Genomic DNA, 21,136 nt, shown 5'->3' with positions numbered 1-21,136 from the left:
ATATTAGTAAAACAACATTTCAGACTCATTACAAGCATTACAAGTTCATTGTGTTACCTTTTGGATTATCTAATGCACTGAGAGTTTTTATGTGTTTAATGAATGGAGTCTTCTGAGAATATTTAGATAATTTTTTCTTTGTTTTTCTTGATGACATTTTAATATATTCAATATATGAAGACAAGCATCAACAACATTTGAAATGGCTTTTGTAGGTACTCATGGAGCATCAGTTGTATGCTAAGTTAAGTAAATGTTCATTTTACTAGAGACAAATCCATTATTTGGGTCACCTTATTTCATAGGATAGAATAAAAATGGACCTAGATAAAATTAAGGCTATCAGAGAATTGCCAGCTCCAACAAATGTTACAAAAGTTAGGTCTTTTAAGGACCTATCTCGGTATTACAGGAGATCCATTGAAGGGTTTTCCATAGTAGCATATCCCATTACTTCATTGCAGAAAAAAGGGTGTAAAATCTGATTGGACACTTGAGTGTGAAGCAACTTTTCAACATTTGAAAGCTTTATTGTCTATAGCTTTGGTATTAAAAATTGCTTATCTGAATGCAGATTTTTTGTTGTGCACATGCGTACAAAAAAGGATTGGGTGGCATGTTCATGCAAAATGGGAGAGTAATTTGCTAAAAGTTCAAAAAATTAAAAGAGCACGAGAAGAATTATGCTTCCCATGACTTGGAGCATTTAACTATTATTCACACACTTAAAATGTGGAGGGATTATCTCATGGGCAGGAGATTTCAAATGTAAAGCGATCATTATGGATTATGTCATTTATTCGTGCAACAAAATTTAGGTGCTTGAAAAATCAGGTCGCTGGAATTACTGGAATAATACAATTTAAAAATTAAATATATTATGGGAATATAAAATTGGGTGGTTGATTGACTTAGTCAAAGAGTGCATGTTATGCATGTCGCAACATATAGTAACTACAGAAAAATTTAATGGGAAAAACTCTACATGTTGGTAATTTAGATCAATAATATATGCATAGTAAGAATAATTTGCAGTAAGGTATAACACAATAGAAATGTTAGGATTACAAAATGGTCCCATAAGATATTGTTTTATATAAGGGTATGTTGATGCCTCGAAAATCGCTACAACAACATCGGGGATAACCACCTGGTCCGGACCTTAAAGGCAGCTCCTTTTCCGTTTGGTGTGGTGGCTCCGACTGGAAATAATGGGACCAGTTTCCCAATGATTGGTAAATAAGATGGATAAGTGGTTGATTCCCTGATATCTAATGATAATTTATGAATGATTTAATCTAAAAGTAAAATTATAAACAACTATCCTATCACGGGAAATTTCTTCTTTTAGTGTAACTTTTGATGGTCTTCATTCACAAACAGGCATATAGATGACTCTATTGGTAAACAAAGATATTTATTCATATGATAATTACTAAATTCAAATAGTTGAACAAAGCAATCAAGCAAGCATTATTACACTATCTTTCATATATATCATAGACATAAATATGATTGAAAGAATAACAGTCCTTAGACATTCAATAGTGAAAAGTACAAGGATTGTTGTTAAAACGCATACATATATCCAATGATAGCAAGATTAAACAAATGTTGATTCACATAAAAGAATGACACAAGAGCATAGATAATAGTACCATATGTTATTTGGGTCACTCCCGATATCAATCACATTCAAATTCCTTCTTCTAACTTAGAAACACTTCCACAAAAGGCAATAGTGCACATGTCATCAAAGCTTTCTTCAATAAAATTCAGAATGCTGGCCCAGTCTTCATAAAAAATAGATCAAAAGCACAATAGTGTGACTTACTGATTTGAGTTTATACAAAAACTAAGGACCCTTTCTAAATGCATGAAAGGGCCTATAAATACTAATTAAGCTAACTTATTACAAAATAAAAATGCTATTAATTGGTACAACTAAATTATGAATATCTCCTAAAAATCGGCTTGTTCTCAGTCGGCAGCATGATTCATTGTTTCGGATGATCTCCCTTCAGCTTGAGCTGGCAGATATCTAGCATCAGTTGCAATTCTAGAGGGCGACTTAGATGAGAATGCAGTTGGGCTGAATATGTGGCATCGTGGATCTCGGGAATCATGCAACTGATGGCATCAGCTAAACATTTGAGTGCAGCCCTATGACTGTATGGTTTAATTAAGAAAAACCAAAAGGCATCCCAAGTTAAAATTTGGATGCTAGCGATTAGTCTTCCATTCTTCTCCAATTCTTGATTGCATGTTTGTTCCAAGGCTTTGGCTGACATCAATTTACCTAGATTGCACTGTGAAATCATGTTAAACAGATAAAGAGTGTCATTGACCAATTCAATTAAATTACTGGTATATAATCGACATCTTGAGGTTTCTATCTCTACTTTCATCAGTTGTGACTGCCATTCTAGGAAAATGACGTCTTTGTGTGACTCTAGAATTTTGGGCAAATTCGTGGCTTGTCCTTCACTGGTGTCTTGCCAAGCAAGCAAGCTGGTTAAGGTCTCATCATCCTGTTCTAAATCCTGCCTGGCATCGACTGATTTATCAACTATTGATGTAGTAATCTCACAAAGAGGCTCAACCAGAGAAATGTTATGACATAGCAATTTTAGCTGTGTAATCAATGCCTTATTGATTTGTAGAGCTTCGGTTCTGAACTCTGCTAATTGAGGAAGACTCTTGAACTTTTCTACTTCTTGTGACAGTTGAGCAATTTGTTCATCCTTGGTCTTGCTCATTTGTTCATTCATCGCCTTCAATCTGGACAATGATTCAGACAATTCCTTTTGTTTCTGTACTGGGCTCAATTCTATCCTCTGCTTCTCTTTGAGTAATTGCTCATTTAATTGATTGTTTGTATGTCGTTGTATTGATAGTTTCTGTTCTAACTATTCTATTTTTCGTTGTGCTTTGAACATCTGTGACTGCAATGAAACAATTGTTTGATCTCTTTCCTTAAGTAGATTGCTTACTTCCGAGGTTTTATCCATGGTGGCTGTTGAATAAGCTCCGACATGCTGAGAAAGTTTTGTAAGGTCATCAGAAGGGTTAAAATCCTCCTTCCACACCATGTTAGCCATCTCTGTCTGATTTGGTAAAAGAGAATATTGATCAAGTCTCCTCCTTTTCCTCTATATTTTCACCACAGCCCTGTATTTGGGACTGTAAAAGACATCTAATGGTGGTATGTCTTCTATCTGCAAAACAATCTGATCGGATGGATCTTTAGGAATTATTTCTACATCTTTGCTGATGGATAGGCCGTTGGTCCCTTCAATTGGAACCGTAGTTGTTGTTGTTTGTTGACCGACTGTTACTTGAGGTGTGTCGAATCCTTGTGAAGTCTCGGGATTGCTTATAATAGAGTCAAATTGTTGCCACTCTTTGAGGAGTTTGGGATCAATTTGAGCCTCTAGATCAATAATTTCATTGTCCTATTTCGTCTTTTTCTCCTACTCTATTTCTTGTTCTGGCTCTTTTCCCTTTTCAGGAATCTTCTCTGTAGTAGGAGGTTTGTCAATAATCTTTTGTTCAGGCTCGCTTGACTTAGTTGTTGGTGTAGTAGCCAATAAGTCCAAAGGCAGAGTTTGCAACCTCTGTTCTCTGAGCCTATTGAATTCTACTAGTCCTTCATCATTATATTTCATCTTGGCCAATGTTTTCACCTCAGACAATGATTCTGCTGAAGAAAATAGGTCGTCAAATTCATCTTTTTCATGATCGAACTTTGTAAGTTTGGCTTGTTCAAGCACATTATAGGTAACCTTCCATGGATCGAATTTCCTGTTAGGGATGGTTGCAAGATTGAGCATATTTATTTTTCCTGTCTCCTTCTCAGCATGTTTGTAATCATGTAGAGTATAAACACTGCATCTCAAAGGAAATATAGGCCAAGACTACTTTTTAGAAGTCCTAAGAGTTTTGGATGTTCCTGTTGTTGTTAGTTGGTAAGCTAACTCTCGCGCCAACAGCTTATCAGGTACATACAATGGAAGGACATGGGGTCTTGTGAGGCTACCATCCACCCTTATATATGTGAACTTGTCTTCCCTGAACCAATTCCCTACAGCAGTCAATTCAATCTCTGCCTCCTCGGAAATCCTTGGGGTAGGCTTATCAAAAATGGCATAATAGATAGGCAACATGAAACCATTACAGATTTGATACAAGTGATCTTTATAATGCACCTTCCATAACATCTAATGATAAATGTGGATTGGCTTAGGGTCCTGTGGCGTCCATCTCCAACCAAGTACCGAGTATTCGGAATTAAAGCAAAGCATATCCATTACATAAGCACTGTAATAAAAAGGGGGAACGGGCCTGGTGGTTTTGCGTGAATTGAATATAAAATCAAGAATTGTAGAGGCTAATTTATCGGACAATATATTTGCCCAATCCATGACATAGCTAGCAATAGCCGCTTCCATTAAAGGAACCATTTCAATAGTAAACTTTGTTGAATCATGCATTCCCCATATCCTACACATCATTGCCCCAACGTAACAGTAAGGAGATGACAAGGAATCCACGGAATACTTACCCGATGATTCATGTTTGTGCTTTGTGGGATTATGTCTCCATTGCCTAATCGGGGTTGATTCCATCTCGTTCTCCGTTGCGAATTTCTCCAGAAAAGCTTTGTTGTATTTCTTTTCAGGTTCGGGCAAATGATACATCTTCCTTAAGTCATCAGGCTGAAATGAACCGAAAATTCTTCCGTCAACTTGTTGACACCTAATCCGAAACGGATGAGGTGAAGTCGGACAGTCATCTAGAAGATGAACTGATCCGTTTTATATGTGTATAAATAAAGTGCTGGCTAATGAATAAATCAATCAATCAGTGTTTTCTCATTCAATTGTTTTCTTGCGCTCATTGCTGGAGTTACCCTGGCCTGACATGGTATCAGAGCCCAGGTCCCAGTCCCTAAAATAGTGTAACTCCTCTGCTGCCTCATGAAACCTCTACTCCCTGGCGCACCAGCCTGACATCCCTTCTGACATCGCTGCGTTGAGGACCGTTCAAGGAAGAGAAGGTGATGATGTTGTGACCTGTGTTTTTTGCAAGGTATTGAGACCTGCGTTTGCTGCCTTTAATGTTATGCCTTTAACGTTTTGAAGTCTGCGTTTATGGTTGAGTGTGTCTATGGTATCAAAGACCTGCCCTGAAACGTATGGAAGCCAGCGTTTAACGTATGGAAGACCTGATGGTATATTGAGACTGCGTCTTGTGTATTGAGACTGCGTGTTTTGCAAACCTGCGTTTTTTTTTGAAGCTTTGGTGAATGCCGGATGGTATATAGAACTGTGGTGACTGCGCCTTTTATGCCTTTATTGTATTGAAGCCAGCGTTTTATGCGCATCGAAACCTGGTCGGTATTGAAGCTTGTTTATGTCTTTAATGTATTCGAGTGCCGGAATATGTTAATCACTGGTTCGACCTGCCATGTACAATGTACATAATCGAGGAGAGACCTCCTTTTGCGACCCGTATCTGCGTGATATACTGTGTAAAATCCCTCGAGTAATGCGTTAAAAGTCTGCGTAGTCAATTTTCTGTGCATCGAGTTCTATGCTGTGAGTGGTCAATACAATGTTGAAGCATTGATTGAATGGAGCTTCGTAGAAACTCCTGGTATGCGAATTAAAACTCTTGTGAGTTATAAGGTTCGAACGCCGATCAAATCAGTATTGGAACGGTATAATATTCGATTGAACTTTGGTATATATATTTTGAATATTGGTAACGGCATAAACAGTGATATATATATATAGCGCTCATTGATTTATAGCGCTCATTGTATACATTGATATAGGTGAGAAGTGATTTGTATATGAGCCCCACTTTTATTGAACAGTGATATATGAACAGTTGTAAGCGGTGAGCACCATCATTAAACAGTGATATATATAACAGTGATATATATGTGAGCAGCAATATATATATGCTATGGAATGCTAGAAGGAAAATAAATGCATAAGGCTATTACATAAAGTTTTTTTTTTTTCAGCAGAAGTCTTGCTGTAACATAAGATTTTTTTTTCCCAGCAGAAGTTTTCTATCAACAGAAGTTTTTGGCAGAGATAATTTTTTTTTTACAGAATGCATTCAATCATTTCAATGGTCGGAATAGTTCTCACTGGCAAGGAGAACTATCCTGAATGGTCTCGGATGGTGAAACACACCCTCATCTACAATGAGTTGTGGAAAGGTGTGTGTGTCGGAGAAGAAGACAGAGACCCTGTGCAGCCCACATCAGACAAAGAACTCGCCATTTGGGAAAACAAGAACAGCAAAGCCTTTGCATTGATCGCAGCATCTGTAAATGAGGAAGTAAGTCGTCATATTTCATGCTATTCCACTGCCTTTGAAGCTTTACAAAAGCTTAAAGAACTCTATGATACACATTCTGCACTTGAAGTTGTTCAGCTCATGATTAAACTCTTCACTCTTGAACTGAAAAATAATGATCCTCTTGCTCTTGCATCTGAAATAAAGTCTATAATGCATGATATAAAATCCACTAAGGTTGAGCTGGATATCTCTCTTATTGCCTTTCTCAAAGCACTCTATCCTACCTACTCTAACTATCTTGAGTCTTTACAAGCAAATGGAAATCTTAAAGATATAACCTTTGACACTCTTGTGAAAAAGTTTGCTGAGAGAGAGAAAGCCTTTGGAAAGAAAACAGTCCCTGAATCTTCTGAAGAGACTGTTTGTCTTGCTCATAAAGAAAGGCAGCCTGCTCAAGATTCTACAAGAGGAAGAGGTGGACGAAGAGGAAGAGGAAGATACTTCAGAGGCAGGGGGGGCAGACATTCTCAAGCAGAAAAGGCAGATTTGCATTGCATTCGCTGCAAACGAAATGGATCACATGATGCTTCTACATGCAAGCTACCATGGGACAAAGTTGAGCAGAGAAGAAATCAGCAGAAAGGTAAAACTGATGACTCAGACAAAGGTAAAGCACCTGAATCCGCTCACTATATTGAGGCACAATGTAACATTGGAGTAAATGAAGACTTGTTTAATGCTTCACTTGCTTCTTCGAAAAATGATTGGTTGCTTGATTCAGGAGCAACCTGTCATATGACTTATAGGAAAGAATTTTTTGAAGATTTCACTGACAATGTTGATGGAGCAGTATACTTTGCAGATCAGTCAAAAATCAAGCCATCAGGGCTTGGCACGATCAGGCTTAAACTGCCTGGTCTTCCAGACTTTCTTCTGGATCATGTTCTATATCTCCCACAGCTGAAGAGAAACTTGCTGTCCTTGGTCCACATCCGCCAGCAAGGTCACTCCATTCACATGTTTGATGGCAAGCTTGAGGTAAGAAAGGCATCTGACCACTCACTTGTCATGAGGGGTATAGAAGAAGAAAGACTCCTTAAACTGCAAGGAACCTCTGCTCATGCACAGCATTTCTCATATATTTCTCATCATGAAGAAGGTGCACTTCCATCAAGTTTATTATGGCATGCTAGATTTGGACATTTAAACTATGATAGTCTTCGCTTGTTGAAGAAAAATGGTGTTGTTGGTTTGCCTACAATTCCTAGAAAACATAAACAATGTGATGCTTGCATTCTAGGAAAGCACAGCAAACAGTCTTTTCATGATTCACATTCAAGAGCACATAGGAAGCTTGAACTTATTCATTCAGATTTATGTGGTCCAATGCCTGTTCCTTCTGCAAATGGAAATAAATATATCATGACATTTATTGATGATTACACCAGAATGTGTTGGGTTTACTTATTGAAGAACAAATCTTATGCTTTTCAAACATTTAAGAATTTTCATAAGTGGATTGAAAATGATGCACAATCTCATATTGGGTCTATTCGCACTGATAATGGAAAAGAATATACATCAAATGAATTTGAACACTATCTTCGCCAACATGGGATTAAACATCAAACAACTGTGCCTTATAATCCTCAACAGAATGGTGTAGCTGAAAGAATGAACAGAACAATTTTGAATATGGTACGATCCATGCTTTTCTTCAAAAATGTAAAGACAATGTTTTGGGCTGATGCTGTTCTATGTGCTACATATATAAAGAATAGATGTCCATCTAGTGCTATAAGAAACAAGACTCCTTATGAATTGTGGTATGGACATGTTCCTTCGGTAAAACATCTCAGGATATTTGGTTCCACCTGTTATGCTTTAATACCAAAGGTACATAGAAACAAACTTGGTGCTAGAAGTCGTAAGTGTATATTCCTGGGGTATTCAAACACATCTAAAGCATACCGCCTTTATGATGAAGTAAATAAAAAAGTTTGTTTTATCTAGAGATGTAATTTTTCTTGAATCATCCAAATCTGACAGTGTTGTTGAGCGGCAACTTGATCGCTTGGATAGATTCACAAAACCGAAATCATTTCAAGAGTTTGATAATCAGATTCCACATCTTGAAGGGGGGATTCCTATACTAGATCAACATGTGGAATCTTCTTCTGAAGAACAATCTCCCCTGCATGACACTCCAACAACGGATGATGCTTTAAGTGATGTAATTGATAGAATTGGGAGACTCAATCTTGATACAGACCCAACTCAATCAACAGAACAGCCTGGACCATCTCAGAAAGGTCCCCCAAAGTGGCTGACAAAGACACTTGAAAGTGTTCATCCTGATGAAATTGGAAAAACAGGAACCCGAAATTCAAATCGACAAGATGGAGGTGATGTAGATAACTCTAATTCACCTGTAGATATGGATGTTACTTATGATTGTGAATTGAACTTGTCTACAGATTTTGAACCAACTTCCTTCAAAGAAGCTGCTTCTCATGATGAATGGAAAGAAGCGATGCAGAAGGAGTATGATGCCCTCATAAAGAATGGCACTTGGAAGCTGGTTGATCCTCCATTTGGAACCAAACCAATTGGCTGCAAGTGGGTCTACAAGAACAAGTACAAAGCTGATGGCTCACTTGACAAGCACAAAGCTAGGCTTGTGGCAAAAGGTTTTGCACAGAAGGAAGGGGTCGATTATGAGGAAACTTTTGCTCCCACAGCAAAATGGGCCACCATCCGGACACTCTTTGCACTAGCTGCTCAGAACGGTTGGAAAGTCCATCAAATGGATGTAAAAACTGCATTCTTGAATGGAGATCTAAAAGAGAATGTTTTTATGTCCCAGCCTGAAGGATTTGCTGTGAAAGGACATGAACACAAAGTATGCAAACTTGTGAAGTCCTTGTATGGCCTCAAACAAGCACCACGAGCCTGGTATGAAAAACTAACTGAGCATCTTCTGAAACTCAACTTCAATCATTTTGATCTTGATGATGCAACTTTATTTGTCAAGAAAGTTGGAAAAACAGTTGTATATCTTGTGGTATATGTAGATGATCTTTTAATGACAGGGAACAATGAAAGCTATATTGCATCCATAAAGAAAGAATTAGGAAAAATCTTTGAAATGACTGATTTGGGCTATGTTCATTACTATCTTGGCATTGAAGTAACCCAACATCCAAAGTCCATATTTCTTTCTCAAAAGAAATACATTGGAGATTTGTTATACAGATTTGGAATGACAGAGTGCAATCCCCTCTCTACTCCAATGGAACAAAACTTGAAGCTCACATCTACTGAAGGAAAGGAATTTGAGGATGCAACAAAGTATAGACAGCTTGTAGGAAGTCTCATCTACCTCACTACTACCAGACCAGACATTTCATTTGCTGTTGGAATCCTCTCCAGGTTTATGCAAAGGCCTTGTGAGGGACATTGGTCTGCTGCAAAAAGAGTTCTAAGGTACTTGAAGGGAACTCAAGACTTTGGAATCAAGTATACACAGGTGGACAACTTCAACTTGATTGGATACTCTGATTCAGACTTCGATGGAGACAAAGAAACTGGGGTATCTACTTCAGGATATGCTATGAGTCTTGGATCAGGAGCTGTCTCCTGGAGATCACGCAAACAATCAGTACCAGCAGATTCCACAACAGAAGCAGAATACGTGGCAGCAGATGAAGCAACGAAAGAAATTGTGTGGCTCAGGAAAATTCTTGAAGATTTGCAGGTAAAACAAATACAATCAACTCCACTCATGATTGATAACACATCTGCAATAAAGTTGGCCAAGAACCCAAAGTTCCATGATCGTACTAAGCACATCAATACTAAATATCATCTGATCCGACATCATGTTGAGGCCAAAACAATCCATCTTCGTCATTGTTCCACAAACGAGCAAATTGCAGACATCTTCACCAAAGCGCTTGGAAGAGAAAAGCTTGAAAGATTCAGAATGATGCTTGGACTCACCAACATCCCTTCAGATTAAGGGGGGGAATGTTGACACCTAATCCGAAACAGATGAGGTGAAGTCGGACAGTCATCTAGAAGATGAACTGATCCGTTTTATATGTGTATAAATAAAGTGCTGGCTAATGAATAAATCAATCAATCAGTGTTTTCTCATTCAATTGTTTTCTTGCGCTCATTGCTGGAGTTACCCTGGCCTGACACAACTGTGCAAAATGTTCTATTTGAAACTGGAATTTTTTCAACCACCCATCTGACTACATCAGTGTATGGAAGATTTTTCTCCCGAGCTGCTATCCTGTGCAAAAATGAGTCGGCTAAATCTTTCAGGGAGGCTTTGGATTTATTAGTTGATCTGGCAGTAGCTTCTTCTGACACTTCCTCAGGTTCTTCTGCTTCAATTAAATTATAGATGCTTTGCCAGCTTGTATTTCCAATACCAAGACATGTAGTGTCTGAAATTAAGCCTTTTTACTTGGTCCTGGGTCGCTGGTGGGCTGGACTGTTACTGTAGGGGCTGTTGCTGGTGCGGATCTCTTAGATTTCTTTCCCATTTGCTTATAACTTGTTATTTCGATGGAATTATGCACAAGAAATAAAACCAGCGTGATACAGGGAAATATGTAGCATGAGCCAATATGAAAGAGTTATATCTATTAGCGAATAATCAAAGATTATGGTGAAACTGCCGCAGATAGAATCTAAGTGGAAAATCTCGGCATAACTGCTTCATTAATTGGTCGCTTCACCTATCAATCATGATAAGGGAACTCTTAAATATCCATCATAACTTTTATATGGTGAATGATCGATTCAAGCGTGGCTTATATTTTTGGTGGATAATCGCATTTGATGATTGGTGATGTGAACGGGAAGGTTTTAATAATAGTCCAAAATATCGTTCAATCACTAAGGTGATATAATGCATGCCAATCTTTAATATGTTTTGAAATACGTGCCTTGATTTAATACATCGCAATCGGAAATGGGCTCGGGTCATACTACTTATGCCATTGTGAAATCGTTGATCGCCGATGGTGATACGCCTTATCGCATCGGGAGATTTGAAGGTGTCACAATTTGTGTATGGGGTTGCTACGGCCGATTGCCGATAGCGATACCTTTTATCGCATCAGAGGAATGGGGGAGGTGCTTTATATACACGATGTGTTTTGCCTTTCCCCGATATCCGATAGTGATTTCCCTTTTCAGATCGGAGTGATTCAATGGGTCTTTCATATATTTTTTTCTTATTATTGCGGTATGCGAATTTGTGATCGCTTTATCGTAATAATAAAAATATTTAATTATTTAAAAGACCTATTTGTTCAAAAAGGTTTATTTTAGAATATATTGTTTCCATTGGACCTTTTGATGAGGGTTTTTCTAATAATGAGTTAATACCAATTTATTCACACATCTATGTTTAAAAGGGACCCATTTCAAATTATGATTTTAAAGAAAAAATTTAAGAAATGGGGGGTTGTTGTATAGCACAACAGGGTAGAATTTATGTATCAAATGTGCTAGCTATGAAAGAAATAATTTTACGGGAAATGCATAGAGTGTCATATGCTAGTCACCGCAGGTACAAGAAAACCTTGACAACAATCAAGAAACAATTTTACTAGCCAATTTTAAAAAAGGAAGTGGCTAATTATATAGCGAGGTGTATGGAATTCCAACGGGTGAAAGCCGAGCATAAACACCTAGTTGGTTTGCTTCAGCCAACTCCCATTCCTAAGTGGAAGTGGGAGGTGGTGTCAATTGAATTTATTACCAATTTTCAAAGAATTATAAGAGGACATGACTCTATAATGGTGGTTGTGGAAAAGCTTACAAATTTCACTCACTTTATTCTAGTAAATTCAATGCATAAAGAAACAAATATGTAGATATTTATATGAGGGAAATTGCGAGGTTTCATGGGTTACCTAATGCAATAATTTTAGATAGAGATCTAAACTTTGCATACAATTTTTGTATCAGTTTATTTAAAGGAATGGGTACCAAATTAAACTTCAATACAACATATCATCATGAATAATATGGACAAACTGAGAGAGTAAATAAAATAATTGAAGGTATGTTATAGATGTTCCTTCACTGATGGATTTTCGGGCTATCATCAAGTTTGAATAGCAGAAGAAGACAAGAGAAAGACAGCGTTCACCACTGAATGGGTGTCACATGCTTATCATGTAATGTCATTCAGGTTGAAGAATGCACCTATTGTTTTCTCAAGGATCGTTATAGCTTCATTCAGAGACTATATTCAAAGGTTCTTGTAGGTACACATTGATGAATAGATAGTATATAGTTTATGGAATAAACATACAAGCTTACTAAGGGTCATGTTTGAAAGATGTCTACAGTTGCAAATCTCCTTGAATCTAAAAAAATGCATATTTGTGGTTCCATTTGGAACACTGTTGGGCCACTTTGTTTGTAAAAACGATGTGTGTGTAGACCCCGCAAAGGTTGTAACAACTGTTAACATGGAACCTATTACATTCTTATACCAATAGGTTTCATTTTTCATGATTGACTGTGGAAGTGCCAAATATGTTCATCCTTTCCATGCTGCAAAGTTTCCATATTTCGTATACAGAAAAAGAAAATTAAAAAATGTAAAGAGGGTATGCCCTAAAAGAATAATCAAAGGGCAAGAAAAATGAATTGGTCAGAAAAAATAATAGAAATCAACCCCAAACAAAAAGACCAGGAAAGTGGCTAGCCAAATGCCACTGCTATCTTATTTGCAAGTTTAAAATGTGCAAATATTGTTGTTTATCACACTTGATGGATGACCCAACAGTTCAATCTAGACCACTCCATATTTAAATTTGCTGTTGTAGAATAGAGAATGAATATCTGTCCAAACAGTTCAAGCTTGGCAGGTGAGTAGATAGGTAGAGAAAATAAGGAGCCCAACTGCTTAATCTGGGCCCTTGGAAGAAATAAGGGTAGATTTAGATAGGAGGGCAGTCAAAAGAAAAGAGGAACTTCAAGGTTTTCTAGTCCAAATGCACCCAATCCAAAGGAAGAAAAAACGCTAGGTGTATTAGGCTAGGTAGGCAATTTGAGGTTGCAGAAGCAAGTTTATGATCACTTTTGTCTTGTTAAGAAAGACTCATCTCATCAATGACATTGGTGCCATGGTAGTTGTTTGGTTGTATAACAATGGAAGCATGACTAATTCCCTTTCATTCCCCCAGAAATCACTTACTGACATCCCCTCAGGGACCTTGGGATCTGCCCAATAGTCCTGCTTCACTTCATTTCATGAGAAATGCTAAGTTGAACTATGAGTTTACTTAGTGGAAAGAAGCCACATTTCTTGTGTAAAAATGATCATTCCATACTCCTTTTCATTTCCCTATGCCTAAGTTTCACTCTATAAACTTAGCATTTATCCATGCAGTTTCAATCCATAGAGTCATATTAACATCTAACTTTATTATTTTAACTCCCTTAATCATTTACCCATCCCTATCATACAAAAAAATATATAAAAACAACCCAAAAAATGTAAATATCCTTACCCCTTGGCACTATAGCCATACAATACAGTTCGGGGAATATTAAGTCTGTTTGGGACTTGTATTAGCCTTTCCGCGTCCAAACGTTTAGGATTAATTTAACATTTGGTTAGATTAATAACTATGTTAACCCTTCACCTAAACCATTCCCGCCCTAACAAAACATAAAACCCATTTCCCTAAAGTTTAAACCCCCGCCATATTAATAAACAATAAAATATGCGGCGGGTCCCATGTCCAAAGCTGCTCGCCGCCCATCGCTTCCCGTCTGTCGTCCGATCCAGCACCCTCGATCCAATGGCTGGCGGAAATATCGGAGCCCCTTATCCGCTGAAGATTAGCGTCCGGGGGATTGGCGGTATTGCTGTCGTACCCCCACCACGCGTCAATCTCCCGGCGTGATTGGAGCCCTCCTCTGCAATACCACTTAGGGCCAAAGGCGGTGCGGGGAAAACTGAAAACCGCCCGCCTCCTGCCCCCTGACATCAGGTCCACGTCACCCTATGACGTCACGACATATCGCCCGCCGCTACTCTACTCCGCTGCCACTTCGTCTGCTAACATCACTGCCCCGCCACCGTGTCACATGCCACGTTACCATACGCGTCAACTGCCATGTCACTCTCCGTACCCGCTGTGCGCCAAAAATATGTCATGCTGACGTCATCATACAGACGCGCCAAAAAGCGTCGAAATGTCCAAATTTTGTTAAAAAACGTGAAAGAGACCGTTTTGTTTTAATTCTATTCGTTCATTGGTGAAGTGCTCTGCATGCCGTTTACGACGAAATTGCCGCCAGAACTCCAAATCAGTGGACCAAGCAAGTGCCTCCTGCAAATTTGGCCCCTCAAGCTCAGCATTGTACCCGTCAATTGCCCTCTGCACCATTAAAACAGGTATTTACCCATCTATTCACCTGCAAACCCTGTTTTTCCGCAACTCACTTGTTGACCCCCTGTTCAAGAGCAACCCGGCAAACTTGCCCTCCTCTGAAAACTCACTATTAAAACACATTTTAAGTTCATTTCTGCCGACAGAGTCTCTAAACTGCCCATCAACTAAGTGCATTGGTCAAATTTCTCTGCCAAGAATCCTATTTCCTCTGTATAGCCAGTCTCCTAAGTTGCCTCTACACAATCTGTTCTTCCTGGGAATTTTACCTGGTGGACCCATTTCATATCAAAATTCAATCTGCAAAATCCCTTGGGAAAAGTGTCATAGTCCCTGTTCTATTGTTAGTTGTTGCACTCAAGCTTAAGTTTCAAATTGCACACACTCAGATTCCAAAATGGCCACTCTAGTTGCCTTGAACATTACTCCTCTTAATGCTCCTCACAAGGAACTTGAAGCATTACCTTTGGCTGATAGGGACCACCTAATTCAAGATTTGGTTGGTGACAGAAACCACTTGCAGACCTTCTGTCAGCTGAGGAACAGTTACCTGAACAACAGTGACATTTATGGCATTTGGGAATCAAACTTGCCTATCTACTTCCTCCCTTCTGTCAATGTTTTCCCTGAAATTATTCGCCTCTGCTGTGAAAACTATGACCCAACACAAAGGGTAGTCAAGTCTCCATCTGGGAGCACCCTCTTCCAAATAACTCCTGACTCAATCAACCAAATGCTAAACTTCAAGCAAACTCAGCTTCTGGTCCCTCTCTCTATGAAATTCCTGCTTGATGAAGGTCCTAAACTTTCCAGCTCTGAGATAGCCCGAATTGCCAAAGTATTCATGAGAGTAGACCGCCAGCCTACAGGGCCACCTCCTTTTCTCTATGTGTGTTTCAATGAAGTGGGCAAGTTACTAGTTGATATGATATCCTATGTACTAGGCTTCAAAACAAGTGAGCACATTGATGAAACTATACTAGTCATGTTGTCTGCATTTAGCCCAGGACAGCCCCCTGCTATCAAGTACAATTATGCAAAATTCATCTCCAAAAAGATACATGACCAACTGTTGAAGCTGGATAGGGAGGGGGTCTTCAAATATTCATCCTATATCTATCATTTGTTCATGTATTATCAGCCAGACTGCTTCCAATGCCCCATCAAAATATTGGACACTAAAGGAGAAAAGAGGTCTGTAATTTTTTGGACTTCAGTCTTTCATGAAGTCCAGAACTCCCCCTACTCTTACTGTGAGTTTATTGACCTGTTTGTCTATCCAGTCTCTTGTCTACTAATGAGAACTCCTCCTGCTAGGCTATCCTATGACATGCAGAAAATATTGCAGCTTTCAAAGAACTACAAAATAGGTGACTGGTACTTTTACCAAAATCACACTGTCATTAGGATATATGGTTGTGAGCTCTGTCCCTACAGGCTCCCAAGATATGTACCAATGAGACTTTTTGCCTTGGAGTATTGCAAGAAACTCATCAATTCAGATTTAACTCATTTTCATAGTGCCAAGAAAAAGGCTCGCCTGAAATTCAAAGACCAACTAGGCCCCTTTGTCATGAACAAGAAAGAAGGGTGGAAAGATGTTGACCAAATATTGGGGGAGAAACTCAAGTTAAAAAGGAGTTTTTGGTGGGTCCCTTATGACCCAGATGGCTTTATCAATGCCAGAAAAATAAAATATAGGCTGTCAGCCTATGAGCATTGTAAGATCCCACAGATTGAACAATTTGCCAACCAATATGAGTGGGTGGCAGGGACACTAGTTGAAGAATTCACCCAAGAAGAAATAATGGAGCAAAATGTCAAATATTTGGAAAAGACTCTTGACTTGGATTCTTTTGAGCAAGTAACATTCAAACTGCCACAACAATTCAGAGAAGGACCATCAACTGTTGCAGCTTCACAAGCTGCCCAAGTAAGATCTACACCAGCAACAGGTACAGCAAAAGGAAAGGAGGTGATGGATGCAGAGCAAGAAACAGTGACAGAACAGCCCACCACCTCAAAGGAGCAGAGTCAAGGGCAGGCCCCTCCACAGGAAACTGAAGTACCACAAGTGCCAGCTTTACAAACTCCTTTTAATGAGGAAAGAGGCAAGAAGCGGGACAGGGAAGAGACCACACCTCCAAGTGGGTCAACACAGCCACCAGAAGCCAAAAGACAGAGAGTTGATCCCCAAGTTGAGGAAGAAATCAGTGAAGAAGTCATAGAAAGTCCAAGGAGGTAGAGAGAAACTAGCCAGCAAACACCTACTAGCTCATTCCAGCAAGAGCAAGAGAGGCAGCATGGTATGGAGGTGTCTTCCTCAAGGCAGCAAAGCAAGCAACCGCCTGGCATTAAAGGAACTTTCATGGAAATCAAGGACCAAAATGAGTTGTTAAGAGTACAGCTATATGATCAATTCCTCAAGACAACACCCTCCAAACAAAAGAGATTAATGGCAGCCTATGACTTTAAGGAAGAGAAAATGATCTTAAGTCATTTCAAGCCAAAGATACCATAGCCACAAACAGCTGCAGATTACATAAAGACAAACCTGGAGGTCCTTGCCAAGGACATACACCCAATGGACCAAATAGAGCTACACAAGCAAACAGGTGAGATGGTCTATGCCACCCTAGCAGACAAGGCCATGCTGGTTCATCAACTAAAGGAATCATTGAAAAACACAAACACTCAATTGGATTTGGAAAGAATGTCTTCCTTTGCCAAAGATAATAGAATAAAGACATTGGAGGAAATCATTGTGGAACTAGGACATGATCCTAAGAAGGATGCTAAAGCCATCCAGGCCCTCATAAAGAAAAAAGAGGAAGATATTGCTGCACTGAGAAAGCAATTGAGGCTGCCTGCAACTATGCACCCTCAAACTGCAGAACTTGTACAAGAAAAGGAAGGAGAAGATACCATGGATCTGCTAATGAAGATGAACCAAAGAATAATTCAGATGGAGGAAGAATTGGAGAGAGCATTGCAAGGCAAGTAGGGAGAGTCGACCTCCCAGCCACCTCAAACAGCTCCAACTGTTGCCACTGTTCCTCCCACACAAGCAGCAACAATCCCTCCTGTTATCCCAGCATCCACAACAGCTACATCAACTACAGATGCTACAGCAGCAACAACAACAACAGCACCAGAATCTAGCATGAGCATGGAAGAAATGATGAAAGCAGTCAAAGGGCTAGAAGTTCAGGTGACAGAGGTGAAGGAGGCCAAAGAAAAGTTGGCCAAGCTGGAGGCAAGCTATGACAAGTCCAAGATGACAGTGGTTGAGAAACAAAGAGAAATAAAAGCCTAGGACAACAAAATAAAATCCTTAGAGAAGGAGCTTACTCTAGACAAAACTCTAGCTGAAATCAAGAAAATTTTGTGGGCCAAAATTGGCCAGTCAATCATTGACCAATGGCGATCGATTCAGGCCATACATGAACAAATAGAATTGATAGGCCTAGCTCAATTTGAGATTCAAAGGGCTAGAGCAGCATTGGGAAATATGCTTGAGCAAGCCAATAAAATGATTCATTTCCTAAACACTCATACCAAAGAGGAATTGGCAACATTAGATATCAGTAGCAGGACAGATACTATTCTGACAGCGAAAAAGGTGCTGACCCTAAGAAATTTTGTGCAAACTCTAGAAAGAAAGTGCCAAGAAATGCAAGCGGAAATAGATGACTTCAAACTAAATGTTACTGCATTGTAGAGCAGGGGATTACCCAGTTTATTAACCAGCGCTGGGAGACTGCTGACTCGTGAACAATATACTACCAGGATGAATAACTATGTTTCCAATCAGATTACAGCATCCTCTAGTACCTCAGAAGAAATTGGGCCTCCCTCTGGACAGACTCTTTATGAAAAATTAGAGAATATGTTCTATATTGAACATGAGATAAATCACATGTTTGAGGTTCAGCCCAACTTTTACAGATACACTGAAGCTGATGAAACACTGATTAAAATACAAAGACATCAGCTGCCTACAGAGGATTGGTGGCAGGCAATGCTGGAAATTCTACCCAGGTAATTTGATTTATGTTCCTTTTTTGGTCAGCTATAGATCAGCAACTCTAAATGCACGGGCCACCGATTAAAGCATGAAAACAGCAGGACAGCAAAGCAGTGACACAGCAAAGACAGCAAGACAACAAACACAGGAACTGCAGATTAAAGACGCAGCTCCAGCCGTCTCATTCAATCTAGAAAGTCAAATATCTCTTACAGATTGGACAGCTAGCAAACCAACATTTACTGCAGCATTTATCTCTCTTATTTACTTCTTCTGAAGAGTTGGTGAAGGAACTTATTGCATGAAGACTTATCTACAAGATATTTTGTATATCATTTTTGTATAAATACCTCCCCATAGAATGTATTTGGGGTTGGTGATTTTCTCTCTAAGCTGCACTGTAAATTCTAAGATTGTTTTAATACAAAAGTTGTTGAAGTTCACTGTTGCTAACCGTCTGGATGTGGATTTGATGTTCTGAGACCTGCTATAGAATTCCAGTGTCATTCTATGGACCAATAAGTTATTCTAAACTATGTTTTATATTTTCTGTGTTTGCAAATTTCACATATGTTCCATAATCTTGATAACGGAGAAGAAGAATAGCCCAGGATTTGTTTAAATGCAACCTAAGTTCAATCTCTGCTATTAACCATGTTTTCTTCAGAATTAGTCATAAATATGAATTCTTAACTGCTCATGTTTGCACTAATTCCTTCATTTTGAATATTGTTTAGGAATTCTTAATTGCTCCTGGATAATATTCATATACTTTTCCTCTGTCAGCATAATGAAAGATTCTTGATTGCCTTTCATTCCCTAACTTCATTCCATCAATTTCCAGATTTGAAAATTGTTCCATGAATGCCTATCTCGCTTTGTAGCATTACCATACCCCAAGAAACACTTTCAGCAGTACACCATCATTGACTCCATCTGCCCAATGGAACAGACTATTTTAGACTTACACCCCAGCTCTGCTTGAAATCACCATCCAAAAAACTTAAAACAAAAACCCTGTACATCATAACTAGCCTAAAATACTTCAAAACAAAGCTAAATTACAAAGAGAGAGCCCTCTCTGGTTGCAGATTGGCTAGAATCTGCAGCTAAAAGATTGGTTAGTGGTTACCTCAGTCGTATTCCCTTCAGGAGGCAAGGAACAACCTGAGTGTTAACATCATTGGCGACTCCACTGGGGAATTCTCTGAATGACTGTTTGCAACTGCTGTCTATTTTCTAAAGCTACAGATGGAGCATGAAGTTAGCCAGCTAGCCTTTGAAACTGTCTTTGCTTTGCATTTACAGGAGTAAATAAAAGTTGCTTCAGTCAATCTCCAGTATAGTTTTAGGCTATAAACAGCTGTTCCAAAGATTTGATTAGTTTCCCTATTTCAACATATTCAAAGGAAAGACCAAAGCCTCCTATATTTCAAAGAAGCCCTTGCAGAATATTGTAAAAAAATTGTGATCCTAAAAACATTCCCAGAAAATACCAAAAACAAATTTAGAAGCTGGCTCCAAAGAAGAAAACTCGTTACACCAGGTCAAATCCTGACCCAGATCCTCCGGCTGTTTTTGAAAATCCTAACTTGATCCCTAAGACCCTTAGGAAACAAGAAGAACAAGAAAAATCTACTAATTCAGACCATCAAACAGTTCAGCAGAACTATATCCCAACTCCTGCTAAAGCCTCAATCCGTCCTTACATTACTGCTGCTGCTCCTAGTTCTTCATCCACCTCTCAAAGCACCTTCTCCACACCTCCATCCACTGCACATATTTCTACTCCAGTCTCTGCTGTTACAGCTATCCCACTTCTTCCTATTGTCCCATTTATCCCTGTAAGTATGGCAAACCGTTATGCTCCTTTACAGTTGCCTGGAAATCTAGGGGCTATGCCTTAGGATTATCAGAGTAAAATCACATATTTTGATGGTACTGGCTCCTATACAGCCCAGTAACACACTAAGAAAATGCAATATTATTTTGAGAATTATGAAATAGATGATGATGATGTGAGAATGAAGATTTTCATCCAAAGTCTAACGGGTGATGTAAGGATTTGGTTTAGAGCACTTGCTGCAAACTCAATAGCTGATTCAGAAGCTCTTTATCAATCCTTCTTAAACAGATGGGAAAAGAAGAAAGACCCTTTACACATCTTAACAGAATATGACAATTTGAAAAGAGGCCCACAAGAAACTGTCCAAGACTATTGTGCTAGGTTCAACAATGTTTATAATGCTATTACTCAAAACCTTAGACCTCCACCTGACTTAGCTTTGATCAAATTCCTTGATTGATTTGATTCTGACATGGCATACCAACTGAGGGAAAGAGCCCCTCCAAGTTT

The sequence above is a fragment of the Pinus tabuliformis genome, chromosome 6 (genome assembly GCF_031772625.1).
Source record: "Pinus tabuliformis cultivar Carrire ecotype Pingquan chromosome 6, CPIR1, whole genome shotgun sequence".
Taxonomy (NCBI): domain Eukaryota; kingdom Viridiplantae; phylum Streptophyta; class Pinopsida; order Pinales; family Pinaceae; genus Pinus; species Pinus tabuliformis.
This window is presented reverse-complemented; position numbering follows the sequence as displayed.